Consider the following 13,103-nt stretch of genomic DNA (forward strand, 5'->3'; position numbering starts at 1 on the left):
AATGACTATTCATAATTCAAGTCAAAGGAGTTGAATTATGAAGGGAAAATATGGGGGGGTACAGCTGAAGTTTGTTTGTTGGCTTATCAAGAAAAGGTGGCCTTAAACTTATTTACTGAATAAATGGAGGAAAAGTCAGGAATAAAGCACTATTGGTTATCAAATTCCCTTATGTCTCTGTGGAAAGCAGTCATCTGTACCCTCCAGACTGGAATGAGAGTTAACTAGCTACAGGAGCACAAAACAAAAATTTGTTTTGTTCTTTTGGGAAAAATGACAGAAGGAGTTTGGAAGCTACAGTTGCAATTCTGCAGTGAGGCTGAACCATAGACTACAAGGTAGACCATGTTCCAAAGTGGTCATAACTCACTAGTTCCTATATACCTGCTAATCTAGTTTTCTCCTAGTTCTTAAATCCTTCCAAGAAAGACTGAGTTTCTTACATCTTTCTAGAACCCACATATTAATAAACTGAGCAAGGCTCAGTTTTGTAGGTACTAAGAATGGAATATTATTCTATTTTATTTTTTATTTTTTTGAGACAGAGCCTCAAGCTATCACACTGGGTAGAGTGCTATGGCATCACAACTCACAGCAACCTCCAACTCCTGGACTTAAGCAATTCTCTTGCCTCAGCCTCCCAAGTAGCTGGTACTACAGGTGCCCACCACAACACCTGGCTATTTTTTGATTTGTCATTGTTTGACAGGCTGGGGCCGGATTCGAACTTGCCAGCTCTGGTGTATGTGGCTGGTGCCTTAGCCGCTTGAGCTACAAGGGCCACCTGGAATATTATTCTAATTTCTCACCTAAAATGACAACTTTTAAAGAAATTAAAATGCTAACAATAAAAATCTTCATTCCTTTTAACAAAAATCTGATAATCATAAAGAATACTGTTTTTCTAGTTTTCAAGGTAATACTTGAAGTACAGGTATCATATGTAATGGAGTTCCCTTTCTACCAGTGATGTTGGCCTTCTTAACCACAATACCACCAGATCATGGATAAACTATAACAAACAATTTTTGAAAAGCATTTCTGGACTGGCAAGAAAATGAAGAAAATTGGCTGGGTGTGATGGCTCACACTTAATAATCCTAGCACTCTGGGAATGGGAGCATCCCTTGAGCTCAGGAGTTCAAGACTAGCCTGAGCAAGGGTGAGACTGTCTCTACTAAAAATAGAAAAATTAGGTGGGCATCTGTAGTCCCAGCTAGTTGGGAGTCTGAGGCAGGAAGATAGCTGGAGCCTGGGAATTTGAGGTTGCTGTGAGGTAGACTGATGCCAGGGCACTCTAGCCTGAAGCAAAGAGTGAAACCCCCCCCAAAAAAGGAAAATCTTTGAGGTGAACCAACCAATCCTTCCCCCATGAAAAAAAAAGGAAGATGAACTGTGAGCTGAAAAGGCAAACAGTATTGGTAAATGAGTCTTTGGGTACAAATGCCAATAGTGGCCTCTGGTACTAACCCTGAAAACTCCTGCTAAAGGTCAGGAAAACTGAACCTGAGAATTCTGTATGAAGCCAGGAGCCTTGAAGAGGAGTAAAATGGTCCCCAGTTGGTAGCCCCAGTGGCTCCCAGTGGAAACAAAAGCAAATCCTGTCTGGAGAAAGAAATCCCAATTTAGGTCCTCAGGATTTCCCTTAAAAAAATTAAAAGAGAATGAGGAAGATAATGTATCATGAATGAGAACAACAACAACAAAAAAACAGATTCAGTACATCTCAGGAAGGAGGTGCATAAAAACAACATAAATAAAAACAAGTTATAAAAAAACAAAGTCCCTAAAGTTTTAACATACTGAAATTAATATAAAAGAATATGAAATAAATATGTATGGAGGCTCTGTGAAGATGAAGTAGACATGCATTTCCCTATTCCTCTGGTTAAGTACAACTAAAATCCCCAAACATTATATACTTTATATAATAAATAGAAGAAAACTAAAAGGTAGAGTGAGGACAGCCCAGCCCAGGATTTAGGACCTAAGACACAAAATGGTGTTGAATTCCTTGGGTTTTCTTTTGCCTCATAAATCTCATATTTGTAACTGAAGAAGCCAACAACTTAAAAGCAATAGTCAGCATAGGCACATATACACAAAACAAGAAAAGCCTACTTTCTCTAGTCAAAGGGCCAGTCTAGCAAGACCAAAACCTTTTAAATAAACACCTTACTCCAGTTTCACCACAGAATAAAATTGTGGACCCTTGCTTCCACTTATGCCAGCAGAGGCCAAGAGGGCAGCCTAGACTTTCACACTCACCAGGTTGTAAGGAAGCCCCCTAACCCCACCAACACTACCACAGCAGTGTCCAAAAAGGCAGAGTAGGGGGCCTCCTGGCAGTAACAAGCCGTCTTCCCTCAGGCTGTCATGGAAATTACCTTGGGACCCTGGACTTAACCCCATCTTGCAGTAATGGTGCCTTTTGCCCTCCCCTCCCTACTGGGGTGGTATCACAGGCTAAGTGGAGTATCAAGACTTTCACTATCTCCTTGTGGTAACCAAGCCATCCCTTCCTGTGGTGTCAATAGAGGCCACATGGGACCAGTTACAAGGCACTTCTCCTACCAGCCAAAGAGGAATCAGTGGAGGACTAATGAGGAACTATAACTCCTACCCCATGCCCTGCCTTCAGCAATACAAAGGTGCCCCGTCCCCCTTGGGTGACAACAGAGTCTGCATGGGGAACCTGAACTTCTTCACCTACATAGCAATATTTTGGCAGTGCCTCTCACCTTCCCCTGCTAAAGTGGCTTCAGAGTAAGCCAGCTAAAATAGAAAATACAAATAAGATTTAGAGCCTTAATCTCCAAAATGTTCAAATTTCACTTGAAAAACACCCATTTCAAGAACCAGGAGAATTGCAAACTAAATGGAAAAAGACAATCAGTAGATGTCAAATCAGTAGATGAGATGACAGATACACACACATATTAGGATTATCTGACAGTTTTTAAAGCTGCCATCATAAAAATGCTTCATTAAGCAATTTGTTTCAATGCTTAAAACAAATGAAAATATGGAAAGTCTCAGCAAGAAAATCAAAGATATAAAGAAGAATAAATGGGAATTTTAGAACCGAAAAATACAATAACTGAAATTAAAGACATAATGAATGGTCTCAACAGAATGGAGGGGACAGAGGAAAGAATCAGTGAACTAGAAGACAGAATAACAGAAATCCCCGAACCTGAACAAAAGAGAGAAAATAGACTGAAGGGGGAAAAAAAAAAAAACTAACAGAGCTTCTATTGTACTAACAGTATAATAGAAGATCTAACACTTGTGTCACCAGAGTCTCAGGAGGAGAGGAAAAAGGGCAGGTTGAAATGAATAACATCCCAAATTTGGCAAAAGTCATAAACCTACAGGTTCAAGAAACTGAGTGAATTCCAAACATAAAGAAATCCACACCAAGACACATGACAAACTTCTGAAAAATAAAGACAAAGAAAAATTCTTGAGAGCAGTGAGAAATGACTCCTTACCTCTAAGAGAAAAACAATTCAACCACATTTCCTATTAGAAACCATGGATGCCTGAAGGAAATGGCAATTTTTCAAGTGCTGAAAGAAAATAACTCAATTTAGAATCTCAAGAAAATAGCCTTTGAGAATAAAGGGGAAATCAAGACATTCTCAGATGAAGGAAAACAAAGAAAGTTTGTTGCCAGCAGCCATACTCTAAAACAATGGCACAAGGGAGTTGCTTAAACAGAAAGGAAATGATGAAAATAGGAATCTGGGAACATCAGAAAGGAAAAAATATTATAAACAAAATTATGAGTAAATATAATAGATGTTCTTTCTCTTGCATTTCCTTAATTATGTTTGATTGTTGAAGCAGAAATTATAACACTGCCTGATGTGGTTCTCAATATATGAAAGGTAATATTTAAAATAGTTACAAAAAGAAGGTAAGGTTTCTACATTTTACTTGAACTGGTAAAAGATGACTCCAGTAGACTGAACAATTACGTATATGTGGTATATAGTTCCTAGAGCAACTTCTTAAAAAGGCATACAAGAGATACACTCAAAAACACTACAAATAAATAAAAATGGAATTCAAAAAAATGTTCAAGTAACCCACAGGAAGGCAAGAAAAAGAAAACAAATAAAAAACAGGAAATGAAAGTGCAGTGGTAGACTTAAGCCCTAACATGTCAATCATTAATTAGATATAAATGACTAAAATACACAAATTGAAAGAAATGGATAGATTAAAACATGATCTAATTTTATGCTGTCTTCAAGAAACTCATTAAGGATTTTTGAATCGATATTAATGAGTGATATTGGTTTGTACATTTGTTTGTTTATTTTCTTCGTCTGGTTTTTGTATTAGGTAAACAAACAAATGTACAAACCAATGTCACTCATTAATATCGATTCAAAAATCCTTAACGAGTTATTAGTAATGATTTCAGCAGGACATACAAAGAAGTACACGCTATGATGATCACGTAGGGCTCATTCCAGAATTGCAATGCTGATTCAGTACTTGAAAATCAAAGTAAGCCACTGAATTAAGCTAAAGAAAAAAAAAACTATATGATCCTATCAATTGATGTAGAAGAAACACTTGGCACAATTCACCCATTCACAATGAAAGTTCTCAGAAAAAGAGGAATAAAAGCACTGACCACCACAATGGATCAGCAGCAAAGTAAGAACTCAGAAATTAAAGGACAGAACCTAACCTCCACACTGATGCAAAAGATAAAACTAAGCAATGGACTTTCACAAAATAAGATGAATAGAATACTACCACACTTATCAATTATGTCAATAAATGTTAATGGCTTGAATTCCCCACTGAAGAGACATAGATTGGCTGACTGGATTAAAAAACGCAAGCCATCCATTTGCTGTCTGCAAGAAACACACCTGGCTTCAAAAGACAAATTAAAGCTCAGAGTCAAGGGTTGGAAGACAATTTTTCAGGCAAATGGAATTCAGAAGAAAAGAGGAGTTGCAATCTTATTTTCAGATACATGTGGATTTAAAGCAACTAAAGTCAAAAAAGACAAAGATGGTCACTTTATATTGGTCAAGGGAAAAATACAACAAGAAGACTATTCAATTCTAATATCTATGCACCCAATTTAAATGCTCCCAGATTCTTGAAACAGACCTTACTCAGTCTGAGCAATATGATATCTGATAATACCATAATAACAGGGGATTTTAACACTCCCCTTACAGAGCTGGACAAATCCTCTAAACAGAAATTAAACAAAGATATAAGAGATTTAAATGAGACCCTAGAACAACTGTGCTTGATAGACGCATATAGAACACTCCATCCCAAAGATAAAGAATATACATTCTTCTCATCACCCCATGGAACATTCTCCAAAATTGATCATATCCTGGGACACAGAACAAATATCAACAGAATCAAAAGAATTGAAATTTTACCTTGTATCTTCTCAGACCATAAGGCACTAAAGGTGGAACTCAACTCTAACAAAAATGCTCGACCCCACCCAAAGGCATGGAAATTAAACAATCTTCTGTTCAATAACAGATGGGTGCAGGAAGAAATAAAACGGGAAATCATTAACTTCCTTCAGCATAACAACAATGAAGACACAAGCTACCAAAACCTGTGGGATACTGCAAAAGCAGTTTTGAGAGGAAAATTCATCTCTTTAGATGCCTACATTCGAAAAACAGAAAGAGAGCGCATCAACAATCTTACAAGAGATCTTATGGAATTGGAAAAAGAAGAACAATCTAAGCCTAAATTCAGTAGAAGAAAAGAAATATCCAAAATCAAATCAGAGATCAATGAAATTGAAAACAAAGGAATTATTCAGAAACTTAATGAAACAAGGAGTTGGTTTTTTGAAAAAATAAATAAAATAGATAAACCATTGGCCAGACTAACTAGAAATAGAAAAGTAAAATCTCTAGTAACCTCAATCAGAAATAATAAAGGGGAAATAACAACTGATCCCACAGAGATACAAGAGATCATCTCTGAATACTACCAGAAACTCTACGCCTAGAAATTTAACAATGTGAAGGAAATGGATCAATATTTGGAATCACACCCTCTCCCTAGACTCAGCCAGGAAGAAATAGAGCTCCTGAACAGACCAATTTCAAGCACTGAGATTAAAGAAACAATACAAAATCTTCCAGCCAAAAAATGCCCTGGTCCAGATGGCTTCACTCCAGAATTCTATCAAACCTTCAAGGAAGAGCTTATTCCTGTACTGCAGAAATTATTCCAAAAAATTGAGGAAGAAGGAATCTTCCCCAACACATTCTATGAAGCAAACATCACCCTGAAACCAAAACCAGGGAAAGACCCGAATAAAAAGGAGAATTTCAGACCAATCTCACTCATGAATATAGATGCAAAAATTCTTAACAAAATCCTAGCCAATAGATTACAGCTTATCATCAAAAAAGTCATTCATCATGATCAAGTAGGCTTCATCCCAGGGATGCAAGGCTGGTTTAACATACGCAAGTCTATAAACGTTATCCACCATATTAACAGAGGCAAAAATAAAGATCACATGATCCTCTCAATAGATGCAGAAAAAGCATTTGATAAAATCCAGTATCCTTTTCTAATTAGAACACTGAAGAGTATAGGCATAGGTGGCACACTTCTAAAACAGATTGAAGCTATCTATGACAAACCCACAGCCAATATTTTACTGAATGGAGTAAAACTGAAAGCTTTTCCTCTTCGAACTGGAACCAGACAAGGTTGTCCTCTGTCACCTTTACTATTCAACGTAGTGCTGGAAGTTCTAGCCAATACAATTAGGCAAGAAAAGGAAATAAAGGGAATCCAAATGGGAGCACAGGAGGTCAAACTCTCCCTCTTTGCTGACGACCTGATCTTATACTTAGAGAACCCCAAAGACTCAACCACAAGACTCCTAGAAGTCATCAAAAAATACAGTAATGTTTCAGGATATAAAATCAATGTCCACAAGTCAGTAGCCTTTGTATACACCAATAACAGTCAAGATGAGAAGCTAATTAAGGACACAACTCCCTTCACCATAGTTTCAAAGAAAATGAAATACCTAGGAATATACCTAACGAAGGAGGTGAAGGATCTCTATAAAGAAAACTATGAAATCCTCAGAAAGGGAATAGCGGAGGATTTTAACAAATGGAAGAACATACCGTGCTCATGGACGGGAAGAATTAACATTGTTAAAATGTCTATACTTCCCAAAGCAATCTACCTATTCAATGCCATTCCTATCAAAATACCAACATCGTACTTTCAAGATTTGGAAAAAATCATTCTGCGTTTTGTATGGAACCGGAAAAAAACCCTGTATAACTAAGGCAGTTCTTAGTAATAAAAATAAAGCTGGGGGCATCAGCATACCAGATTTTAGTCTGTACTACAAAGCCATAGTGGTCAAGACAGCATGGTACTGGCACAAAAACAGAGACATAGACACTTGGAATTGAATAGAAAACCAAGAAATGAAACTAACATCTTACAACCACCTAATCTTCGATAAACCAAACAAGAACATACCTTGGGGGAAAGACTCCCTATTCAATAAATGGTGTTGGGAGAACTGGATGTCTGCATGTAAAAGACTGAAACTGGACCCACACCTTTCCCCACTCACAAAAATTGATTCAAGATGGATAAAGGACTTAAATTTAAGGCATGAAACAATAAAAATCCTCCAAGAAAGCATAGGAAAAACACTGGAAGATACTGGCCTGGGGAAAGACTTCATGAAGAAGAGTGCCATGGCAATTGCAACAACAACAAAAATAAACAAATGGGACTTCATTAAACTGAAAAGCTTCTGTACAGCTAAGGAGACAATAACCAAAGCAAAGAGACAACCTACACAATGGGAAAGGATATTTACATATTTTCAGTCAGACAAAAGCTTGTTAACTAGGATCTATAGAGAACTCAAATTAATCCACATGAAAAAAGCCAACAATCCCATATATCAATGGGCAAGAGACATGAATAGAACTTTCTCTAAAGATGACAGACGAATGGCTCACAAACACATGAAAAAATGTTCATCATCTCTATATATTAGAGAAATGCAAATCAAACAACCCTGAGATATCATCTAACCACAGTGAGAATGGCCCACATCACAAAATCTCAAAACTGCAGATGCTGGCATGGATGTGGAGAGAAGGGAACACTTTTACACTGCTGGTGGGACTGCAAACTAGTACAACCTTTCTGGAAGGAAGTATGGAGAAACCTCAAAGCACTCAAGCTAGACCTCCCATTTGATCCTGCAATCCCATTACTGGGCATCTACCCAGAAGGAAAGAAATCCTTTTATCATAAGGACACTTGTACTAGACTGTTTATTGCAGCTCAATTTACAATTGCCAAAATGTGGAAACAGCCTAAATGCCCACCAACCCAGGAATGGATTAACAAGCTGTGGTATATGTATACCATGGAATACTATTCAGCCATTAAAAAAAAATGGAGCCTTTACATCCTTCGTATTAACCTGGATGGACGTGGAAGACATTATTCTTAGTAAAGCATCACAAGAATGGAGAAGCATGAATCCTATGTACTCAATTTTGATATGAGGACAATTAATGACAATTAAGGTTATGGGGGGGAAGCAGAAAGAGGGATGGAGGGAGAGGGGTGGGGCCTTGGTGTGTGTCACACTTTATGGGGGCAAGACATGATTGCAAGAGGGGGACTTTACCTAACAATTGCAATCAGTGTAACCTGGCTTATTGTACCCTCAATGAATCCCCAACAATAAAAAAAAAAAAAAGAAAGAAACAAAAAAAAAAAAAAAAGAGGAATAAAAGGCAACCTCAACATCTTAATTAAGAGTATTTATATAATACCTACAGCTAAAATTACACTTAGTAGTAAAAAACCGAATGTTTCTGCCCTAATATTGGGGAACAAGGCAAGGATGATCTGCTTTCACCAATCTTATTCAGCATAGAGCTGGAAGTTCTAACCAATGCCATAAAGCAAGAAAATAAAATATACATAAATCAGAAAAGAATAAATAAAACCATTCCTATATACAAGTGACATGATTATCGTGTAGAAAACCCCAGTGTATATACAAAAGAGCTCTCCTAGAACCAGTAAGCTAACCAGCGGTGTCATAGACTACAACAGAAACATACAAAAATCAATTGCATTCCTATATGCTAGAAATAGACACTGAAACTAAAAATACAATACCATTCACAATTGCTTTTTTTTAACTGTAAATTCATTTATGAAATAAAATTCACATAACAAAATTAGCCATTTTAAAGTGAACAACATGAGTGGCATTTAATATCTTCATAATATGTGCAGCCACCACCTCTATGCCAAAATTTTCATCACCCAAAGAAAACCACATACCTGTTACACAGTTACTGTTCATTTCTATCTCCTCCAACCCCTGGCACCACCAATCTGCTATCTATATGGATTTAAGTGCTCTGAATATTTAACATAAATGGAACTATAGAATATGTGATCCTTGGTATTACTTCTCTCACTCAACATAATGTCTTCAAAGTTCATCCACACTGTAGCAAATACCAGCATCCTTTTTAAGGTTGAATAAGATTCTGTCATATGAATATACCACAATTTTTTTACCCATTCATCCATTGATGGACATTTGGGATATTTCCATTCTTTGGCCATTATGAATAGGGTTAATATAAACATTTGTGTACATATGTTTGAGTTCCTCATTTCATTTATTATAGTGTCATACCCAGCTCAAATGGCAATTCTATGTCACTTTTTAAGAAATACCCAAACTGTTCCCCATATTGGTTGACTTACCGAACATTCTATCAATAATATCTACAATCACTTTAACAAAAAAAGGAAATACGCAAGTGTAACTTTTATAAAACATGTGCCAGACTTGTATGCTGACAACTACAAAACACTAATGAAAGAATAAAAGAAAATCTAAATAGAAATAAATGGAAAAGCATACAATGTTCATGAATTGGAAGACTCAACATAGTGAAACTGTAAATTCTCCCATAAGCTGATATAAATGTTTTATAAAATTTCTATCAAAATCCCAGCCCAATTATTTTTCTAAAATTCAAGGAAACTAGAATAGGTAAAACAATTCTGAAAAAGAATAAAATGAGAGGAATCACTCTAGCCAATTTTAAGGCTGTGAATTATTGGAAAGGGATAAACACATAGAGTAAAGAATGGAATAGAAAACCTAGAATAAACCAATATAAATATACCTAACTGATTGTTGGCACAGATGCAAAAGTAGTTTAACAGAGGAAAGACAGCCCTTTCTATGAATGGTGTCAAAGCAGCTATTGGACATCCATAGGCAAAAGAAAAAGAAAAGAAAAAAATTAACCTAAATATCACATCTTATATAAAAATTACCTCAAAGTGGAGCATGAGCTTAAATGTCTGACCTAAAACTATAAAAAGTTTAGGAAAAAGAAAAAACAAGGTGAGGTCAGGTACAGTGGCTCACGCCTTTAATCCTAAAACTTTGGGAGGCTGAGGCAGGAGACTTGCTTAAATCCAGGAGTTCTAGGCCAGCCTGAACAAGAGCGAGACCTTATCTCTACTAGATATAGAAAAATTAGCTGGGTGTCATGGTGTGTGCCTGTAGTCTCAGCTACTTGGGAGGCTGAGGCAGGATGATCACTTGAACCCAAGAGTTTGAAGTGGCAGTGAGCTATGATACACCACTGCATTCTACCCAGGGTGACAGAGTAAGACTCTGTCTAAAAAAAAAAAAAAAGAAAGAAAGAAAAGAGAAAAAGAAGAAAAAGGAAAGAGAAGAAAAAAAAACATAATAAGCATGGCCCATAAAATGAAAAAATGATAAATTGGACTTCATCAAAATTGAAAACCTTTGCTATGGGAAAGACCCTAATAAAAGAATGAAAGGGCAAGCCAGGAGTGGGAGAAAATATTTGCAAACCAAATACAGAACTCAAAAAATCAACAACTAAAAAGCAAACAATTCAATTAGAAAAATGAAGAAGAAACATGAAGATATGAATACATTTCATCCTAGAGGAGATATAGATGGCAAATATGCGAATGGAATAATATATCACTGGCACTATACATCTATCAAAATTGCTAAAATAAAAAATTGTGACAGGATCAAGAAACTGGATTACTCATACATTACTAATGGCAATGTAAAATGGTACAGTTACTCTGGAAAATAGTTTGGTAGTTTCTTAAGAAAATGAACCAGCAGTTGCACTTCTGGAAATTTATGTCAGGGAAATGAAAACTTATGTCCACACATAAACTTATACATGAATATCTATAGCAGCTTTATTTATAAGAGCCCCAAAGTGGGAACAACCCAGATGCCCTTCAACATGGGAATGTTTAAACAAACCATAGTAATCCATAACATGAGATACTACTTAGCAATAAAAAGGAAATGTCTATTGATACATGCAACAATCTGAATGAATCTTCAGAGAATTATGCTGAATGAAAAAAAATCTATCCCAAAAGGCTACATGTTTGATTCTATTTGCATAACATTCTTGAAATGACAAAATTATAGAAATGGATAACAGATTAGTGGTTGTCAGGAGGGGGTGAGGTGCTAAAAAGGGCAGCATGAAGGATCTTAGTGGTAATGGAGACAGTTTGTACCTTGACTGTAATAATGTTCATGTCCTGGTTGTAATATTATACTATAGCTTTGTAAGATGTTATCATTGGGGAAAATTAGATTAAAGGTACATGGATCTCTGCATTATTTCTTACAACTTACAGTGATCTCAATATAAAAAGTTTAAAAACAAACCAAAAATAACCATACATGAAATATTTTTTAAATGATGGAATCAGCAAAGATCAGGAGACTATTAAAAATGACCCAAAAAACCCTCAACAAATAGAACCCTCCAAATCTTAACATATTATTGTTAAAATTAAGAACTTAAATAGATTGATATATTAGTTTCCCATTGTTGCTATAAAAAAAATTACCATGAATTTAGTGTTCTAAAACAACACAAATGTATTATAGTTCTGGAGGTCAAAATTCCAAAATGTGTCTCACTGGGCTAAAATCAAAGTGCCAGCTGGACTGCATTCCTTCGGCAAGGCCTACCAGAGTCCATTTCCTGGCCTTTTCTCATTTGTAAAAGCCACCTGCATTCAGTGGCTTATAGTCCCACTCCTCCATCTTCAAAGCAGCAATGTAGACATTCTCAGGCTGCCATCTCTTTACCAGCTCACCTCAATAATCCTGGATAATTTCCCCATCTCAAGGTCAGCTAATTAGCAATTTCAATTTCATCTGCAACCTTAGTTCCCCTTTGCCATGTTCACAGAATGCAGGTTTAGGACCTGGACATCATTATGGGGTGGCTATTTTGCCTGCCATGGATGGGTTAAAAAACAAATTAACCATCTACAAAATAACTATTGAGTCAAAAGACAGAACTGAAGTTATTAAAAATGCAGCCAGAGAAACAGGATATGGAAAAAATAAATGAGGGTCAAAAGACCTGGAAAATAAAGTTCAGGATATTAGAGGAAAAGACGAAAAATTGTTAATATTTTATGCCAGAGATTCATATAAGGCTAAACGAGAGGAATTAGCATCCCCCAGTGTTCATTGTGGTGCTTACGCTACACCTTGTATTCTCCTCAGTTTTATGTTTGCAAAGTTTCAGTTTTGATTTAAGAACTTAACTTTCCTTTCTCTATCTTAATGGATATTTTAATATTCATGAATATTAGTGGTCATATGATTAAATGTACTTCTTTAGTGTGAATAACTGACAACCTTTTATAGTACTGGCAGCATTATGTAGACTTTCCCCATAAATATTTTATTGGGGAAATTTGTTACTATGTTAAAAACTCCTTTGCAAGTCTTTATAGAATATGTATAGAATATAAAATGTACACTGCCAAGAACAGATTTATGGACACGAATAAGCTTAGATTTTTTGTAAGGTATAATTTGAAATACATGCTCTGTTTTCAAAAGGGTGATTTCATCAGATCACGTGTCACGTTTTTACAAGTTTTACCATTATTTCCGGGCGCGTGGGCTCTGTTTGCAGGTGCTGGGCTGGCACTTTTAGGGGAACTGA

The sequence above is a fragment of the Nycticebus coucang genome, chromosome 11 (assembly GCF_027406575.1).
Source record: "Nycticebus coucang isolate mNycCou1 chromosome 11, mNycCou1.pri, whole genome shotgun sequence".
NCBI lineage: Eukaryota > Metazoa > Chordata > Mammalia > Primates > Lorisidae > Nycticebus > Nycticebus coucang.